Genomic DNA, 9846 nt, shown 5'->3' with positions numbered 1-9846 from the left:
GGATTTGGACAACACTGCAACAGATGTCCAGACCAATAAAATAAATTCCTTAAGGGCTCTGCTTAATTTGTGTAATTGATCAATTTAGGTTACATAGGCCTCAGCTCACCAGCATGTAACTGCCTTCCACAAAAGCTTTGCAGTGGGGATTTCATTCCATATGTTACTAGGGTTTATGGCCCCTCTCTTCCACAATGCTGCAAATAGAACAGGGCCTGGGGTGACACCTGTTGGCAACCAGTGGTGAAAAACAACCACTGATAACAGCGGATGGTTCTGGGGCAGTTTTTCTCAAACTCAGCACCACTGACATTTTGGACCAATTCTTTGTCTGGAGGCTGTCCTGTGCATTGCAGGATATTTAGCAGCAACCCTGGCCTCTCTCACTAGATGAACCTAAAATGTCTCTAGACAGTGCCAAATGGCCCTGGGGTGACAACACCACCCCAGGTGAGAACTGTTGCAGTAAGGTGGATGCTTCTAGAATGGCTTAAGATTTCTCACACAGTTTTTGTTGTTGTTGTTTTTTGCGGTACGCGGGCCTCTCACTGTTGTGGCCTCTCCCATTGAGGAGCACAGGCTCCGGACGCGCAGGCCCAGCGGCCATGGCTCACAGGCCCAGCCGCTCCGCGGCATGTGGGATCTTCCCGGAATGGGGCACAAACCTGTGTCCCCTGCATCGGCAGGAGGACTGTCAACCACTGCGCCACCAGGGAAGCCCTCACACAGTTTTTTTAAAACAAAACACAAGACACTCTTCCCTTGCCTTGAAGTCTTTCGATCTAATCATAGTTTTACAGAGTTGTCTGTTGTTGGCCTGATAGAAGGTAACCGTAATATCGCTTCATCACTGCACTTAGGCGGGTGGTAATTAAGACATGGATTTTGAAACCCAACGTGAAATGTTCATCACTCACCTATTAAACTTGCGAGAGCTGCTATATTAATTATCGCCCCGTATCCCTGATTTAGCATAAGATGGCCTGCAGCCCGTGACAGAAATTAAAGGAAAGACCAGTGACCTCTTTTGTGACTACACAAATAACTACATGATAATAAATTAGTTTTCAATTTTCAGAAGACTTTACATGGTTAAAAAAAAAATGGAGCAAGTATGATACACAAACTTGATAGAAGATGGCTGATCAGCACCAACTTTGAGGCTTCTTTTTAAATTTGCTTCCAACCAATGCAAATAGGAAATTGAAGCAAACTGCACGATTATTTACCTGGCTGGGTACATTACTGAATATAATAATAATAATGAGAAGATGATGTCAGTTTATATTTTATATTGGGTATTACAGCAATAAAAGCCTGCTCATCTGACATTTTCAGAGGTGGAGAAAAATTTGACACGTACACACGGTACACACAGCACACATCCAGACACTCACACAAAAGATTTCTGCAGTCAGATTGACTTGAAGGATTCATACTAATATCAGACAAAAAGTATGCAAAGTGGAATGACTTATTTAACGGTAAAGAAGTACCATGACTTCCTGGCATGTTTTGTGCCTTTCTTACATCTGCTCCTGCCTCTGACAGCTTTCTTCCTCTGGCTGGCAAAACACAAATAAGAATGTACAGAAGCAGAGCCCCACTCTGATGTACAATAATACTTGGCTAATTAGAAGAATCCTCCCGGTCGTTATGCTAGGCAGTAGGAAGTAAGAAACTACATGAAAGCATGACACTTGCTAAGCCCTAGGACGGTGTCACAACTGAACTGGCCTCACTTTCTTCTGTTTCTTTTAGATTTGGTTGGATTGCAAGTTCATTCCTTTAAAATCAGGGTTTTGACTTTCAGAGGGAATGATTCCTTGAACACTGCACCATCTTCTGGCCAAACGCTGAACTACAAGTTCTTAATTAAAGTGTGAAGTCCCAGTTTCCTAAGAATGTCTGCTGGATGAGAACCCGATAAACTTTACTATTCCTATTTTCAGCACAATAGATCGAAGAGACACGGGAAACATCCTCCTTCTAATTAAATGAAAAGAACTCTATTTTAAGACAGTTTTGTGCTTCACAGTCTTCAACAACTTTTGATCCCACCAACGCTCATGGGATACTCACTGGCATTTAGAATATGCTGATTGGGGCCCAAAGAGGTATGCAACATGGTTCTGGCCTCTGAAAGCTCTGAAAGCTCATTTTACAGTTCTTTACTGTACAGTCATACAATTGTAAACTATATACAATATGACTACTGTACAGTCACACAATAAAGAGCTGTAAAATGGGTGAATTCTGAAGAACCCGAACAAGAAGGGCATAGCAATTAGAGGGGAGACCTGAAGACTGGCCTTGCTGTAAAAGATTTACTACAGACGGTGGTCCTGGAATCACGATGAAGGATGATGATGTGGCCACTGATGATGCTCAAAATACGCCAGGCACTGAGCTAACTTCTTACAAACACTACCTTAATGAATCCTCAAAACAACTTCATCTTGCTAACGAGCGTCCCACCCATGGGGTACAAGAGGTTAAGACTCAAACTCAGGTCAGCCCCGTTCCACAGCCCACCCTCTTAACCACCTCGCTGTGCCATCTCCCATGACAAGGATGAGAGGCCCAGAAAGGATGACAGAGGGGTTTCTGGAGGAATGAGATGAGCTCAGCAAAAGGGCAGAGGGAGGGATGTGCAGCTGCAGCTCTAGAATTTCCCTCTAGAAGGGACTTAGGATGGAAATCTTTCTGGAGGGAAGGGACAGCTCTGAGACGTACCTGTTTGAAGCTGTGTTCACAGAGGAGGCGTACAGATACCGCCCAGAGAAAGTAAGAGGAGCTGGCGGAAATCATGGGAAGGACTGACCTCCAGGACACCCACAGCTGCTTCCAATGAGAGCACGGGCTGCATACTCAAAGAATAAGAAAACCAGCGGGAGTAAATAGCTACGTGGTTCAGAAGGCAACCAGAGGAAACTGGATTCGAAAAGCAGGTTGGAAAAAGACAACCATGTTCAGAAAGTTAACAAGAGTATCAGGGTTCCAAAGGAAAGAAGAGTAAGCAGATTCATTCACTCATGTAAGCATTCATTCATTCACCAAAATGACTGGGTTCAAGGGCAAAGGATTTGGGGAGGTGGGAAGAGCAGGTGAGGATTTTGCCAGTTAGGGGAGGCTTGTGCATGTGCAAAGCAGAAGAAAGTCTAGAGAGAGTGACGGGAGATGCTGTAGAAATAAGACACGGTGGAGGTAGTAAAGGTGGGAAGAACATGGTAACGGGCAGAGGTTGAGGGCACCAGTCTCCAGAAAGGTTCCTTTCAAAGATATGTAGGTAATTCAGTCATAACCTAAACAAAGAATGCAAACTCAGTTTTGAGGCGGGTAGTAAATGCACACAGTGGGCCAGCCAGGTGAAATTAATAGGGAGTGGTGGATGGAGGAAACCTGGAGACATTGTGCCCCATCTAAAAGGGACAGCTGAGCCACAGCTCAGGCTGCTGCCATGCTGAAACTAGAACTCAGAATTGCCAGATGCTCTGATATTTCAAGACAAGCTAAAAAGATGGATTTCTATATGCAGTCTCTCAATGTGTATGTTGTTAGAAATTTTAAAGAATTTTAAAACACTATGCGGGCCAAACAAAACACATCTGCAGTGCAGGTGGGGCCTGCGGGTTGCCAGTTCAGAACCCCTGGCTTAGAAGAAAGATGTGGCTTAGCGAAAGTTATGTAAAGGAAAGAGGGAACGCCACATCCTAAAGTCCTGTCCTCTGCAGCGACTTGACATCCATCCTTCTTTCTGACCCACCTCCATCGTCATCATCCCCAGTGCAAGCTCTCATGACTTCCAATCCAGACTTCTAAGATAATCGCCCACCTCCACTCGCTCCTTGTTCCTCTTATGCTACACCTGTCACTGGACTCATCTTTCTAAAATATAGTTCTTTTGTGCCACCCACTTCAGCCTCAGCCCAGAAACTTGAAATGACTTTCCTCACTGCTTATTAAAATAAGAACTTCAGCTCACCTGCATCCATTACTCTTCATGATAAAGTATCATTATGCCTTCACAACAGCCCAACATTTCTTTCCAACTGAAATGCCCTTCCAAATCTGTATCCTAAGCTTTTGCCAGTACAAACTACCCAATTTCCCAAACGCAGCCTAAGTTTCCATATATGTAGATCAGAGTTTTTCAGTGTCAGAACTATTGACATTTGGGGCTGGAAAATTCTTTTCTGGGGGGGAGTGGGGTCCTGTGCATCGTGGAACATGTAGTAGCATCCGTGGCTTCTATGGACTGGATATTAGTAGCTCCTCCCCTGAGTTATGACTACCCAATAGGACAAGATGGAAACAACTGAGCCCTCGTAATATTCTCTCAGGAAAACCTTCAAATTAAGTGGAATTCTCTAAATCTTCACCACCAGGTAGCAGAAAAGTTTGCTCAGAAACAGCCAGAGGGGCAGAGGAAGGTTGGGCACTGATTAAAAGTTACTGTGTATGAATCACAGAGTCAGCAAGTCTCTTGACTTTTTCATCTCTTATCAAAGAAAAGAGGGGCTTCCCTGGTGGCTCAGTGGTTAAGAATCCGCCTGCCAATGCAGGGGATACGAGCTCGAGCCCTGGTCCAGGAAGATCCCACATGCCGTGGAGCAACTAAGCCCGTGCGCCACAACTACTGAGCCTGTGCTCTAGAACCTACGAGCCACAACTACTGAAGGCCCTGTGCCTAGAGCCCATGCTCCGCAATAAGAGAAGCCACCACAATGAGAAGCCCACGCACCACAACAAAGAGTAGTCCCCACTCGCCGCAACTAGAGAAAAGCCCGCGTGCAGCGATGAAGACCCAAAAACAGCCAATAAATAAATAACAAATTCTTAAAAAAAAAAGAAAAGAAAAGAACACTTCCCCTGGGAGGTTTTGCTTCCCTGATAACCATGCTAGGTCACATTCCCTTGCCCTGGGCTCTCACAGCACCGACGTCCTAATAATCCCTTGTTTAATGTTTGTTTCTCCTCTGGGCTGTACAATCCATGAGGGCACAGACTGTGTGTCACCGTCACAGCTGTATCCCCAGCTCCTAGGACAGTGCCTGGCATGGAGAGGGCACTTACTTCTCTGGCGATGAGTCATAAACCTTACAATAATAGAGTGATTTCCCCTTCATCTAATTCTTAGCAAATCCCAATTCTCTTATTCCTTTCAGATGCAGCTCAAGATAAATGATCTCCATGAAGACATCCTTGACTAATACCAACTGACAATGATCTCTCTTTTCCTATAAATCCATACAGCATTTCGCAGGGCTTGTTACTCGTGGTTTTCTACATAGTAGATCTTTCTCACCAATGAAATTCAAGATCTTCAAGAGAGTCTATATCTTCCAGTTTTCTATTATCACCTTTAACAATAAATATACAGGTGACAGATCTAAATACCTGCAGGTGCAATGAATAAATGATTACCTTTTTCACTAAAACAGCTAAAAAGCCCACCATCACCAAACTGAACCTTAGAAACCAAATTTTGAATTTATGATCTCGTCTAAAATGCTTACCTAATGTCTTCTTCCTGTATTTTAAAATAAAATTTCTATTGATTCAAGTTCAATTATTATTTATTCATACCATAAACATGTCACTTTACAAATAATACATACAAAAACCTTCTCGCCAGCACACATTTTTCTCATCCCCCAAGTCTGTGGTCTGGTGGAATGAGTTCTTTGTTAGAAAAAAAGAGAGAGCTGTGACTTTAAGCTGGTCAATTAACCTTCCTTGTTTCCTCAATCCATAAAATGGGTACATTAATATCTGCCTACTGGCAAGGGTAGTAATAATTCCTGTATGCTTTGGAGTCCTACAGACCAGATTCAAATCTGTATTCTATCTCATGATAGCTGTGTGCTCTTATTCATTAGTCAATTTAATCTCTCGGTCTTGGTTTAAATGTAACATGAGATTAAAAATAAAACCTACCTATTGTGAGATATATATATGATGATGTATACAGTTGCTAGTAAGTAGCAAGTGCTCAGTGAATGCGGGCCCTCTATTACTAGAGAGAAACGAATGAGACAATGACATTAGAAAAGAACTTTGGACAAGTGTAGTTTCTAGGGATGACCCCATTTAGTGATTATTGGAAAGTTAAATGATAAAATCAGTTACCTAATATTCCAAGAATTTTTTTAAAAAATGCTTAATTCTCAGTGTTACGGTCACAAAAGTCAGCCCTGGGTTTTTATGGACTGAGACTCAACCTGGGCCCAGGACAGGCATTATATTTTAAAATGTATAAAATCTGTCATTTTCCCCATTGTTCTTAGAATTTTAAGAGACTGTTGCTTTAAATCTGGTGATTCTGTCCAGCATCTTTTCTGAGTTAGCTGGACTTTTACTGCACCAAAACTGAGGCAAACTAGAACTTCAGATGCAAAGTAAAGTCAAGCAGAAATGCAGCTCATGCTATGGAGTTCAACGTCCATTCAGCTCCATGCTGGTGAGACCCTGTTACATCCCGTCAAATGGGCTGGGGGAACTGGGCTCCTGCACTCATCTCTCTTTCTATCCCTGTGCAGTGCCAGCCTCGACTACCTCCGTTTAGGTCTGTACATCTGCCTTTCTTCATCCACTCTCTTGAGGCTGCATGAAATTCAACTAAATTCAGAGGTTAGATGGCATTTTTCTCAAAAGGAAAAACAAATAAGGAGTTATCTTGACTAATTCAGATCCAAAATCTTTTCTATTATGGATATTCCATTCACTCAACCAATACTTTTCAAGTGAAATAGCACATAAATGTCTGAGATTTCCCTTTCACTCTGGCTCTGAGGACCTGGATTTTGTTTGCCCTTGAACAAGATTTTACTCTCAAATTTAGCATCAATAAAGCAGAGATAATGACAGTATTTGCCCACTGCATGGGGGAATTGTAAAATTTAATTAATTAAAATCTTAGACGAAGTGTCCTAGCAACACCAACATTCTGCATTACTTCCTGACCTGGATGTGAATGAGTGTTAATTTCAAAAGACAAATTCTCCAATTTATAGCATGATTGTAGAGCGGAGTTTTACATACACACACACACACACACACACACACACACACACATGCTCATCCATATACATATGTATATGCATATGTATAGCTTGGCATTTATACGAATGTGTGATTTCAGCGGCAAATCAGCCAAAGGAAAAATTAGCTACAGTTTTTTCCAAGGGAAATAATTTTCTGTTCATGTTCTGTTATTTTCAAAAGACTCTAATGCTGTTATTTCAAAACTAAATGTCCTCAAACAAGGCAAAGACAATTCTTCGTTGAATTATGCTTGCAGATGCCAAAGTTTCAGTGTTGTGTTAAAGTCCTACAAGAATAATCCAAAATCTTTTAAATGTATATGGAAACATTCTTTTAAAGTGAATGAAAAATATTCCACCCCTTTAGGATCAAATAACCTTAAAAAGAAGATAAATAAACATTCCACAAGAGAGAGGGAAGGAAGGAGGGAAGAGAGAAAAGAAGGGCATGAAGAAATTACTGTCATCGCTTCCCCTCCCCAAGAGAAAGTTACAAATCATCCATAAAGTTTATTCTGCATTTTGCTTGACTAAAGTTGGGCAGGGTCATTTTGTGACAACAGAAAGGAAAGGAAGAGCTCTGATGTAATTGAGTACGAGTATTAAGAAGCTATGTCTTTTTCTCTTGGCACTCATCTCTGGCTATCACATCCGTAAATTCCTGCCTGCCTTTTTTTTGGGACACAAACAGATTAGCTATTTCTTAACAGATAAATGTTTTCTCTGGATGCAGCTACTTTCATAGCTGATTAGTTGACTAAAAGCCATAGTATTTTTAAACTAGCTCGTTTATATAGATAAGGCTTTTTTTTTTTTTTTTTCAAGATAGCACCAGTTAACTTTGGCATCAAAATATGGCCTCCTGTCAAAGGAAAAGTACATGTAACTGATAAGGATTGAACGCGGCCTAATACTCACAGTGGGAAGAACATACTGCTTAGGGCTGTTTATATTCTAGCATGAATGAGAATCTTTTGTTATTTTCAATAACACTCTATCTTAACACCTAAAGAAGTGTTAGATGTGAGATATAAACATTTTTATTGATATGCTATGAATTTTAATATTATTTAACTTTATTTTATTAAATTATTTTCTACGTAGGCAATATATATCCATTAACATTTTTAATGAAGAGAGAGAGAGACCATATGTAAAACATCAAACAAGTCTTAAGAAAAAGGAAGAGGGAAGAGTTCTCTCTAAACATCCAGAAAGGAAACAAAAGTAGAAAATCTGAAAGGCATCATACTTGTTGATGAACAGATACAGCTTTTAAGAAGCTACCAAATCCTTCCCATTGTGGAAACCCAGTTTTTATTCATCTTCCTCAGTAATTGAAGGTAGGGATTTTTGTCTGTTTTGTTTACTACCAGACCCTCACAATCTAGAACAGTGCCTGACATATAGTAGGTACTCGAAAAAATCTCTACTAAATAAAGGAACAAAGGAAGAGAGCTTATCAAGGCAGGATATAAAACCTGAGATTGGTAAAAAGCAACAGGAATTCCAAGAAGCCTTTCATCTGTCACTTTGAAGTTTGCTAAGAAGAAGAAGAAAGAAGAACTAACAAAACTAACCAGTAAATGAGGCTGTGGATCAGTCTATATAGAACCTGAGATAAGAAAACAGAAAGTACCCAAAGGATAATTGGAATATTATGCTCCTCTTTCACAAGAGTAAGACCCTCACTTTCAGCAAAAAAAGAAGTGGAATTGAAGTAGCGAGAAGAAATAAGATGAAAAAATAGCCACAGAGTAAGGGGCTCAATAGATATCTCTGAATAAATGAAAGGCCGTCCACCCACATGGGCATTGGCTCAGCACTGGGATGCGAACCATATGGTCCTCAGAAAGCTCACGGTCCAAAGAGGGGGGAATAAACAGGCAGATTCCAATCCTGATAGAAAAGAAAAGAAAAATAGGTAAGAAAGGTGACAAAATTAAAAGGAAAACTGACCCTCCTTTTTCCAACCTAGGACACATTTGGAACTTGGGCAAAATCACATGTGCCTTAGAAAAGACACAATGCATCACAAGAGGTAAGTTCCACGAAAATCCTCTGAAAAGCTTGTTAATAAATTTGAGAACTTTCCCATGAGGAGAGAATAAGAAAGAGCTAAAAGTCTTCTGGAATGATGAAAGCTCAAGGGAATATGATTGGAGGTTCAAAAATTTACGAAATAAATGAGATGAACAAGCACTTGTTCAAAAAAGTTCAAGAACTGTGGAATGAGAGACAGCTCACACAGCATTAGATTGGTACATTTACGATAAAGTTTAAAAAATACCATAACCAAACATAGTACAGATTGAAAACATAAGTAGACTGGGGCATGTATAGAAAAAGTCATGGATCAAAGACAACTCTCGTAGCCTGAGGTAAAATCTAGACTGTGGCCATGGGTTTTTGTTTTTGTTTTTTGTTTATTGAACTCTTTATTAGGGAAACTTCAAACATGTACAAATTTAAATACGTGTGTATTCATCCATCATGCAGTTTCAATAATTATCAATCCATGGTCAATGTCATTTCATTTTTACCCCTTGTTTCATTTATTTCCACTTCCCCACCCTAACCCCTGGATCATTATGAAACAAATCTCAAACACTGCATCATACATCTGTAAAGAGTTCAGTGAATATTTTTAAATATAAGGACAGTTTAAAAAACATAACTATCATACCAACAGCATGCCCCAAAAGTTAACACTAATCCCTCCACATTGTCAAATATCCAGGCAATTTCAAAATTCTCTGATACGCGAGAGCATTTTTTTTTTTTTTTTTTTTTTTTTTTT

Source organism: Lipotes vexillifer, unplaced genomic scaffold (genome assembly GCF_000442215.2).
Source record: "Lipotes vexillifer unplaced genomic scaffold, Lipotes_vexillifer_v1.1 scaffold1008, whole genome shotgun sequence".
Lineage (NCBI taxonomy): Eukaryota > Metazoa > Chordata > Mammalia > Artiodactyla > Lipotidae > Lipotes > Lipotes vexillifer.
The sequence above is the reverse complement of the archived record's forward strand: the minus strand, read 5'-3'. Positions refer to the sequence as shown.